Genomic DNA, 11,115 nt, shown 5'->3' on the forward strand with positions numbered 1-11,115 from the left:
CAAACAAAAAGACACAATTGTGTAATCTTTATTTTAATTTTTATCTTTAATATGAGTAACAATTGGAAAAACACAATGACCAAAAATTTATAACACAATTCATAGAAAAACCCAATTAAAATTCATAATGAACAACTATAACAACTCGAGTTTTTTTTTTCCATTTCCGCTTAATATGTTATATCCGTTACCCGACCCGTTTTATGTACGAGAAATTTTATCAATAAAAATATCAGGTTTATCGAGTAATTATGATTTTATTTTTAATTGTTTATTATATTTATTTATTATATATAAATTACTTTGAAAATATACAATTTTAACCATATTTCTTACTTTAAACCCATCTGGTCTTCATCCCTAAACTAGAGGGACTAAACTGTAATTATGTTATATTATTATATCTTTTAACCCATTAACCCGTTAACCCTTATGCCTAAACTCGAGATCCGGATCCAAACCTGCAACCCATGACCCAGTTTCTACCTTGAATTCTTGAACCACAATTCTCGTCGTAAATTTGGAATTGAATCATGTATTTGGATACCCTTGCTGTTGGAACCTGAATAAACAATCGTATCAATCTAATAACTATAACACTAACAGATCTCAAATCTGTGGATAATCGATTAATACGTTTATATAGATCTAGCTCATACTTACCTTAGATTCAGTGTTGTATGTGTTTATATATTATCAGTATATATGTATATCAATTGTTTGTATAATGTTAGGTTGAAGATCGAGAGAGCGATTGGACTGGGATTTGATAATTAACTCTCAAAACTTTAATTAACAGTGAACACTGTTCACTATATATAGAAGATAGGTCTGTTCGCTAACATCCCCTAGCGAACCAGACACTACTTCGTTACATACATTAATTAGACGAAACACCCCCTGATTCGTTAACATCCCCTAAAGAATCAGGAGGGAATACACTTAGTGTCTTAGTTCGCTAACATCCCCAAGCGAACTAGACTTTACACATAACGAACTAGATAATAATTAATCTAATTATTACATTAAATAATAAAGAAAACGTTAACGACAATTACAAAGACTCAAGACGCAAAACCGTGCACTAACAGATACCCCCTCGTCTTGAGCTCTTTGTCTTTAAATTATTTGAAGCGCATGGACTGCCAGTCTCTCCAACTATGAATTCCATGCTCATGACACACACGAACAACTCGTTGGAATTGCATAGCCAGGTCATAGTCTTCTTGGCGCTCGAACAAAATCTGCTTCCTGTGGAGCACGTCATTGTCTGTCTCTGATAAATTAACCAACCACATCGAGTCGATTATCTTGATGAGCTCAGTCTTCAGTCCTCTACCAAGAACAATGACGGCCTCGCCAGTACGATTGTCATAGTACCAGCGGTTGAATGAGAGATGCATGTCTTGAGGCATCGTCTTCACAGGAACTTGCTTCATCGTCTTTGACGGCTTCACCTTCAGGACAAGTTTTCTCCAGCCAGTCCTCGGATCAATCTCGTCAATACGCTTACGTCTTGGGACCTGGGGCTTGAAAAACTTGAAGCCATGATTGACCTCGAACAGTAAGTGTTGATGGAACCACTCAGCTGTTCGGTAACCCCCACAATTGATAAATGGACGTCTCGCGAGGGTACGAACATCCCACCACGGCAAAGTAAGAACATCCATTATCGTCTCGTAATACTGAATCCCCTTCTCCCATTTGATTATACATACTTTAAGCTGTGTTCCAAATTTGCCTGATAATACTCAGATACACCTTTGGTCTAGCAGTTATAGCATAGTGTATCACTGAGCGTCTTAAGAAAGCTAACATATCCCTAAACACATTCACATTTGCCACATCTTGATTCACGTAAGCACATATATTATGTTTCTTGTCAAATTGTAGTAAAATAACATCGTCTTGTTGCTCTTGTTGTGGTGGTTGAACTTGTGGAGGTTGTTCTGGTGGTGGTTGCTCGTGTTTCCCTTGATCGGCAATTGGTGGATCTTGATTTACTTGATCAGCCATGTTTACTGTATAAATATAAACAAATATGAGATATGTGAAGACGTAATATGTATTAAACATCAATATATGTCTAGTTATTTATAAATGGTGTATATTCATTGTCAAAAGATATGTGTATTTAATTTATTTACGCGTTTAGACGATTTAAATACTTTAATTATTTAATTAAAATTGAATGTCATTCGTTAAATATCTCACTGATTCGTTACTATACAGTAACGAATCGTGCGATTCGCTATCAGGTAAATAAGCTAACGAAGTAGTCTTAGCGAATTAAGGATCTAGTTCGTTATACTTTTAACAAATCCACATCTGATTCGTGAACTCCATTCTTCGCTAAGCTAGTTCGTATATGTCCTTAACGAATTGGACACGAAACAGTTCCAATTCGCTAAGGAGAATGAATGGTCCATTAATTAGACCTAATCTTTGACCTGCATTGTCAAAGTCAAAATTAAGATGAACACAGATAGTCAACAATATGAACCCAGAAGAAATTAGTCCATAACTATCGTTGAATCATCAAGACAATGAACGTGTTGAACTCGGAAACACACAATGAAGCTCACGGTGATAAGATTGAGACTCAAAACCCAGAGATACTGAGGTTAACCGGAGCAAACAGAAACACAGAAACTATGAAAACATAATCAACCCGGCAAACTATAATCAAACGTCGATTAAAGTCCACCAAGGGTATTGGATCACATTCCGATTACATTGAAACATTAATAGTCTATATTATCACAATGGTGCATAAACAAATCAGGGTTTAAAGACTCGGAAAACCATTAGACCACAAAAGTACATAATTCGTCTATCAAATCACACTCATTTTTGACGAAAAACATATCGCCGTGACCATCTATACCTGAGAAACACAAAGATATCCTTGAAATGTCGAAATATGAAAGTCGATATTTCAGAGAAAATTTTGAATAGGGTGACTTTAGGGTGAAGGAAGAAGATGAACAGTGAAGGACTGTTCGTGTTTCTTGTCCTATATAGCTTAACACGCTACCCGAGGTACACAATGTACGAATTACGCAATTCGTTTAAATTATGAATAACGAATTAGATAATTCGCTATTACAGTTCGTTACCTTAGAATAGCGAACAAGCCATGATTCGTGTCTTGATTCGTTAAATATGTATAACGAAGAAGGGATGATTTGTTAAAGAGTGCGGAAGCGAATTAGTTGAGCGAACTAGAAATCAGTTCGCTAAAGAATCACCTAGTTCGTTATCCATAATTAGCGAAGTAGCTTTTAACGAATTACTAACTTTATTTAGTTTTAAATTAAATAATTAAATGAATTAATTAAATAAAATTTTAACTTAAAAGAATTGCCGAGAACCGTTTTATCCCGATAACTAAGTACCTTAAATTTGTTTCCTTTTTACGAAACATAACTTAAAAGCATTAAATAATATGTAAAGTATGAAAAATAAAATATTTTTGGTATTTTGTAAAAAATTAAAGAGTGTATTTACAAAAGAATATCCGAATTAGAAAATAGACAATCTTTTTGTGTTTTTCAATGATTTATCAAAAGCACTACATATTTTTGTGTTTTTGTTGAGTTTGATCAGAGAATCATATTGACCAATATGCCCTTCCATCACAGTTTTATATTTCAGCGATATTATGACTGGCGTTAAGTCGGTCATTGATATTGTTGTCCACTTATCTTATAACAAACCTTCGAGCATTTTTGTGATATGATTTATGGTTCAATTAGCGCACAGAATATCAGAAACTATCAGCCCCTAATCTCGGTTCAAGCTTAATTTGATTTTTGCCAAATCACCCCAACTTGACGTAAACCATTATAATGTTGATCAAAATTTGAAACCTTTTGAATATTTGAGCAATGCATCAGGTTTCCTTTACTGTGAGTGAGTATGCACGAGTCCATCTGTCGGCTTACATACATTGTATCCCCTGGGGTCCGTTTCTTATTGGTATTGAGACGCACGCAAGGGAGGAACAATTGTATGACTAATAGCGGATTTTGATCAAGTCAGTAATTTAGATTGTATAGAGTACAGCAGTGATCAAGTTTAATGGCTTTGGGTTTGCTCTAAGAAGCGAGTGAAATATTCATGCTTATGAATACCCAGATGATTAAGCCGCATAAAGACTCACAGTGTCCAGAATCCTAACGCTTGTTATTTGCTTTATTATATTTTTGGGTGATCAACAATGATAAGGCTTGAGTATGATCGGTTATTACATTTCTGCCATCTTCACCGAGACTTTTGCTAGAGACTAACACCTCTTTTAATTTGGCTTTTCTTTAAGTTTATATCACTTACTTTACTCTAGCAGCTTGTTTAAGACCTATCAATGCACCAATGATTAAGCACACAGTCTTTTAAGCTTATTTCTTTCTGGATTTGGGGTCAAATAATCAATGTACTATCATTTTCTCTTTTTGCTTCAAAAACTCAAGATTTTGAGGAGCATAAAACAAAATGATTTAAATTGCCCCAGTTAATTTAAGTTCATAAACTAATGGCTATTCTAGTCATCTACAGGTAGAGAATATGACCAAAACATGCAAGCACGCTTCACATACTTAAATAACTGACTAAATTCTTAGCTAAAAAATAAAGTAGAGTGCTTAACAAACGCCCCAAATACTTTCCATTTGTCAGGTAAATGGCTAACCCAAATATTTACAAGAAATTATCAGGACCAAACATATACAGGTATATGTTCTTCGAAATAGAAGTAAATGACATAATTTTCAGCGATCATAAGCAAAAATCTTTTTGGTTTCTCTCTTTACAAACTAAAAACACAATCTTTTTGTCTTTTTCGGATTTTTCTTTACAAAGACAAGAAATCTCACATTCTTTTTTACTTTTTTAGAAATTTTTCTGTACAAACAGAAATCACAATCTTTTTGGAATTTTCTAATTTTAAAATGTTTGTGGTTTTTCAGATATTAAAATAAAACAAGAAAGAACAATATTTTTGATTTTTTTATGTTTTCTAATGTTTTTGGGTTTTATCTATACAAACTCAAAGCACAATATTTTTGTATTTTCTAGAATTCACCCCCTAGAACCTAAAAACAGAAGGAAATTTAAACTAGAACAATAATACAAGTAAAGATAATTATCCTAATTTTAGGATCTCAGCAAGAGTCTTCAATCCATTTATACCAAGCAAAAAGTTAAAACGTGTTTTATCAAATGCTTTGGTAAATAGATCGGCTTTTTGAAAATCAGTGTGCACTTTCTCAAGATCAATTAATTTCTTTTCATAACAATCCCGTATAAAATGATATCGAATTTCGATATGTTTCGTTTTAGAATGTTGGACGGGATTCTTGGTGATACTAATAGCAGCAGAGTTATCAATCAAGATGTGAGTAGTAAGAAACTTCAAACCGTAGTCTCGAAGATGTTGTTGTATCCACAGAACCTGGGAACAGCAACTCGAGGCTGCAACATACTCAGCTTCGGCGGTTGAAGTGGAGACCGTTGTCTGTTTCTTACACTTCTAGGAAACAAGCCGGCTTCCTAAGAATTGACATCCCGCTATAGTAGACTTGAAATTGATCTTGCATCCTCCATAATCTGAGTCTGAATAAGCGGTAAGATCGAAAGTATCATCCTTGGGGTACCATAACCCGATGTCAGGATTTCCCCGTAGATATTGCAGAATACGTTTGACCGCTGTCAGGTGAGTCACTCGGGGACTAGCTTGGTACCTAGCACATAAACAAACAGCAAACATTATGTCAGGTCGAGAAGCAGTTAAATACATTAAAGAACCAATAATAGCACGATAGAGAGTCGGATCAACGGTATCCTCCAATTCATCCGGTGATAAATTGTGACCCACTGGAAGAGGAGTAGAAGGGATTTTTCCGGCAGTAATCTTGAATCGGCTCAAGACGTCGTTCACATATTTTGTCTGATGAATGAAGATTCCCTTCGCAGACTGATGAACCTGCAACCCTAAAAAGAAATTCATCTCTCCCATCGAGCTCATTTCGAACTTGGTTTGCATAGACTTCTCGAACTCCTTACATAAAGTATCGTTTGTAGACCCAAAGATAATGTCATCAACATATATCTGAACTAGGAGAAGATCATCACCAACTGTTTTATGAAATAAAGTGCAGTCGACAGTTCCACGTTTGAAGCCGTTATCCGTCAGATGGTCGGTGAGCGTGCCATACCAAGCTCTCGGGGCTTGATGTAGACCATATAATGCCTTTTTTAAACGGTAAACACGGTCAGGATAATCAGGATCTTCGAAGCCTGGACGTTGTAGAACAAACACTTCCTCATGAAGTTCACCGTTGAGAAAAGCACTTTTAACATCCATTTTATACACTTTGATATTTTTGTAAGCAGCATAAGCCAGGAAGATTCGAATTGACTCTAATCTTGCAACTGAAGCATAAACCTCAGTGTAATCAATACCCTCTTGCTGATGAAAACCTTGCACCACCAAACGTTCTTTGTTTCTTACAATTACCCCCACGGTCATCTTTCTTACACTTATATACCCACTTTGTCGGAATTGCTTTCTTGACTCTAGCGGGTTTGTCGATTAAATCCCAAACACCTAAGCATGCAAATTGCTGTAATTCTTCTTGCATGGCTTCTACCCAAGATGGATCTTGCAGAGCCACACGAGGAGTTGTAGGCTCAACTTGGGATAGAAAGCAAGTGAATTTAGCTTTATTTACTATACCAGTGGAACATAAATAGGTATAAGCACATAAGACATTATTGTTACTCGAGGAAGCAATTTGATGACGAGTTTGAACTCCCACACCGAGGTTTCCAATAATATTTTCTTGTGAATGGTAATTATGAATCCTAAGAGTAGGATTTTCATAAACAATAACGTGTTCAAATAAGTTAGTATAATGTTCACCCAATGCAGGAAATGAAACATTATCATTATTCACAATTGCATTATCATCAGATGAAGACGAAGCAGTATCATAATGAACAGGAGATTCATGATCAGGTTCTTCAGTTGGAGCAACAAATGGAGCTCAACATCATTGGAACTTGCAAATCTTGGAATTTCCAAATGTTCTTCAAAATAAGTACTGACTAAATCTTCATCTGGATGATCGATTGATGGAGTAAATGTATTAAATAAGCTATCGTAGTCAAACATCCAATCGAGACCTTTCCCTTGAGGAGGAGTAGTGTACCGTTGACAGTCTACATGGAACCATTCCTCAACACAACCAGATGTAAAATTATATACCCTTTTCTTTGGAGATGCATACCCCAAGAAATAACCTTCGATCGCTTTTTCCTCAAATTTACCCGCATCCTTTTTCAATATTGTACAAGGACACCCAAAGGGTTCCAGGTACTTTAAGTTAGGCTTTCTATTGTTCAAGATCTCATAACTTGTCTTCTTGAGTCGTTTAACAGTCAAAACCTGATTAAGCATGTAACAAGCTGTGTTCACCGCCTCACTCTAGAATTGGACAGGAAGCTTAGAATCAGCGAGCATAGTTCTTGCAGCTTCAATCAAGGTTCTATTCTTTCGTTCTGCAACACCATTTTGTTGAGGTACATAAGGTGCACTATATTCACGGTGAATTCCCTTTTGAACACAAAAGAAATCCATATAGTGTTTTTGAATTCAGTTCCATTATCACTTCGAATTCTCCTCACCTTTTGTTTGTATAGTGATTCGATTTTAGTGATAAGATTTTGTACCAAAACTGGCGTTTGATTTTTTTTACTCATAAATAAGACCCATGAGTATCTCGAATAATCATCAGTCATGACTAAACAATACCAGTCTCCAGAAATACTTGCACGATTCACTGGACCGAACAAATCCATATGAAGTCGTTCAAGTGGAGTATCAATAGAATTCAATATCTTAGATGGGTGCAATTTCTTCTTTTGTTTGCCCTTTTTACAAGCAACACAGTGATCTGATAACTTAAAATTCTTTAACGACACCCCCTCTACCAGATCGTTTGCCATTAAATAACTCATCTTTCGAACATGTATGTGACCCATTCTTCGATGCCAAAGTACGAAAGTCTTTCTCGGTTGCTTTCAAGATAAAAAACGTTTTGATCGATGTAGATACTTTAGAATTCATATTTAAGACATAAATATCATTTGATCGTGGTGATCGCATGACAACCATGTCCTCGGGAATCACATAACCCGGTTTCAGAATAAGACATTCTTTATCTGTAAATACTGTCGTGTATTGCTTATCACAAATTTGCGATACACTCAATAAGTTATGATCCACTTTATCACAATAGTTAACCTTCTCAAATGTAATCTTCCCATTTGAAACATCACCTTCCTATGTAATCATACCCCCAGAATTCCCAGCAAACGCCACATAACCCCCTTGAATATTTCTCATGTTTGATAAGAGGTTGAGATTTCCAGTAATATGACAAGAACATCCACTGTCCATGATCCAGTTTTCACCAGAAATGGTCTTGGATGAACCCTACACACAAAAGAAAATGATTAGTTCAAAAGGGCAGCCCAGACCTCAGTCTTGGGCACTTTTTGGTTTTTTTGATAAAAGTTAACCTTAGTTGCATTCAATTGTTGTTCAGCAACTTGAGAATAAGTTACAGGTTTCTTTGACTTTCTTCTTAGATACGCAGCTTGAACCACATTTGAATTAACATTTTTGCATAATGGTTCAGTAGGAATAAACTTAGGTTTAACGGAACCATGAGTTTCATTCACATGAACAACTTTTCGAGGATGTACGTTCGAAAACATAATATGAGTATCATCAGCACACGACACAGGTCGTTTCAGGATCTCCTTTACCAAAGGAACCGGTTTTGGAATGGTCTTTGATAAAAGGATGAAGATTCTGATAGTTCTTCTGGCCATAGTGTCTTACTACATGACCTTGTTGACCACAAAGAAAACAACTTCGCATGTCAACATGATGATGTTGAAAATTTGTTGGAACATGTGACACAGATGATGACTGATAACTCACATTTTTAGTCATGCTTTTAGCAAAATCATCAGATAATTCAGATTTCTTTTTCAAGTAAAAAACTAAATTAGAACAGTTTGAAAAACTTTTCAACGTATCTGTTCCAGTTGATTTCACAAAGTTAATTTTCTTAGCTTGTTTTAAAACTTGTTTTGCTTTAGTCAACGTGTCAGATGAAGCTGATGTTTTCGCATGAGCATATTGACGTTCAAGTTCACGAACTTTGGAGGTTTCATTGTAAAACACACTCTCAATCAGTTCAGGTTTAATGATACTTATTGGAATGTCTTTCTCAGTGAACATAGTGTCCATCCCCTTTAACTTAAACACACGAGCAGATGATGGCTTAAGTGCATTAGGATTTATAAAACGTAACAAATCCTCATCAGAAATTTTGGATTTTTCTGGTTTCTTAGCCTTCATTGGTTTGACAAAAACATCTTGTTTCACCTTAGTTGTGTGCGAACCATACACAGCCTCCTCAAATTCATGAGTTTCACACAGAATGTGATTAGAACTTGGAATGTTCTTGTTCTTGTGTATAATTTCCAGTTCAAACACATCCTCAATGATAACTTTGTCAACATTTTCAACAAAAACTTTGTTGCTTTAAACATGAGGTTTCTGATAAACAGATTGGGTTTTAACGGTTTCAGACTTACTCGGTTTAGATTTTTTTTAAATCACAGGCTCTTTAAGAATAACAACTTCTTCAGTTGGAGCAAAAGGGTTAATTTTATAATCATTGTGAAATGGTGGTGGAATCTCAACAAATCCTATACCTTTCTTTGAATCCTTTTGTTTTCCAGAAACTTCGATAATTTCATTCAACAGAAAAGATGAATTTCGAAATTTACCCAATTTGTTTTTTAACTCAAGAACCTCATTCTCAAGCTCAGTTATCTTTGAACGATGTCTCAAAATTTTTTGAAACTTTTGATCATTAATTGTCATTTTCACAGATAACTCAGCTTTGAGATCATGATTACTTGTCGACAATGCTTCAATCTTTTCACGAGATCTTATTTGAGATTCAAGAGATTGTCGATAAGTATCCTTTAGAGAAGCAATTTCTCTCACTAAATTATCATTGTGATTCTTTAAAGATTCTAACTTAGGTTTGTTAGAGTCACAATCAGCACAATTTACTTTAACAGATGAGGTAGCAGAAATAGAATGACTAACCTCGTTTATCTTAGCCATGCATGCAAAGACTGTTGTAGGCTTGTCACAAGAATCATCAGAATCCGATCCAGAGTCATTATCAGAAGACACCTCACTTCCATGGAAATCTTGAGTCAACCCGAACAAAGCCAAATTAGCTTGATTATAGCCAAATTAGCTTGATTATCGTTGCACAGTAATCGTTGTGACCAATCATCTCCATTAGCTAGCATTGCTTGTGACCCGGAACTTGATGGTTTCTTCTCAGCATCGTTACCTTGTGGTGTTGAAGAATTTGAACTTTGACCACGAGGACCATTATACTCCTTTTTCGGTTTGTCACATTCTTTTGCAAAATGACCGAATTCTTGACAATTATAACATTTCACCTTCAACTTGTCAAATCCAACTTCTTATTTAGATCAGGAAGATCTTTTCCGGTTCTTTGCATGAATATTTTCACCTTTAGAACAATCATTGCCATGTTCCACTTAAATCCATGATTTCTAAGTCATCTGGATCAATCTGATCATAGTCTTCATCAGTTAAATCACTAGTGGCAATTTTGCTACTAACCAGATTTTCATAAGACGTCATGAAAGCGGATTAAAAAGCAAAGTTTTGTTCAGCTTCTTTCATATTGATGTTTGGAGGTGATGAGTTTGATTTCCTGAAGACGAACTTCCTGAACCAGCAGAAACATTTGGTGATCGAGAATTACCATCGGTATAAAAACATGATCTAGGATCACTATAAATTGTTGTTTCATTCTCTTTTGCGTTCTGTGTCAGAAAAGCAGTGATCGGTGAAATTGTTGAACTTAAAGTCCTGCTTCCCCCATAGAAAGCAGGATCTTGACTTTCCTTTGATGATTTTTGACACTTGAGATCATACTCACGAGCTTCAATCTTTTGTAAGAACTCACTTGCAGTCAAGTCTTC

The sequence above is a fragment of the Bidens hawaiensis genome, unplaced genomic scaffold, assembly GCF_021521415.1.
Source record: "Bidens hawaiensis isolate Kalapana, Puna unplaced genomic scaffold, B.hawaiensis_p1.1 tig00005344_1, whole genome shotgun sequence".
NCBI classification, from domain to species: Eukaryota; Viridiplantae; Streptophyta; class Magnoliopsida; order Asterales; family Asteraceae; genus Bidens; species Bidens hawaiensis.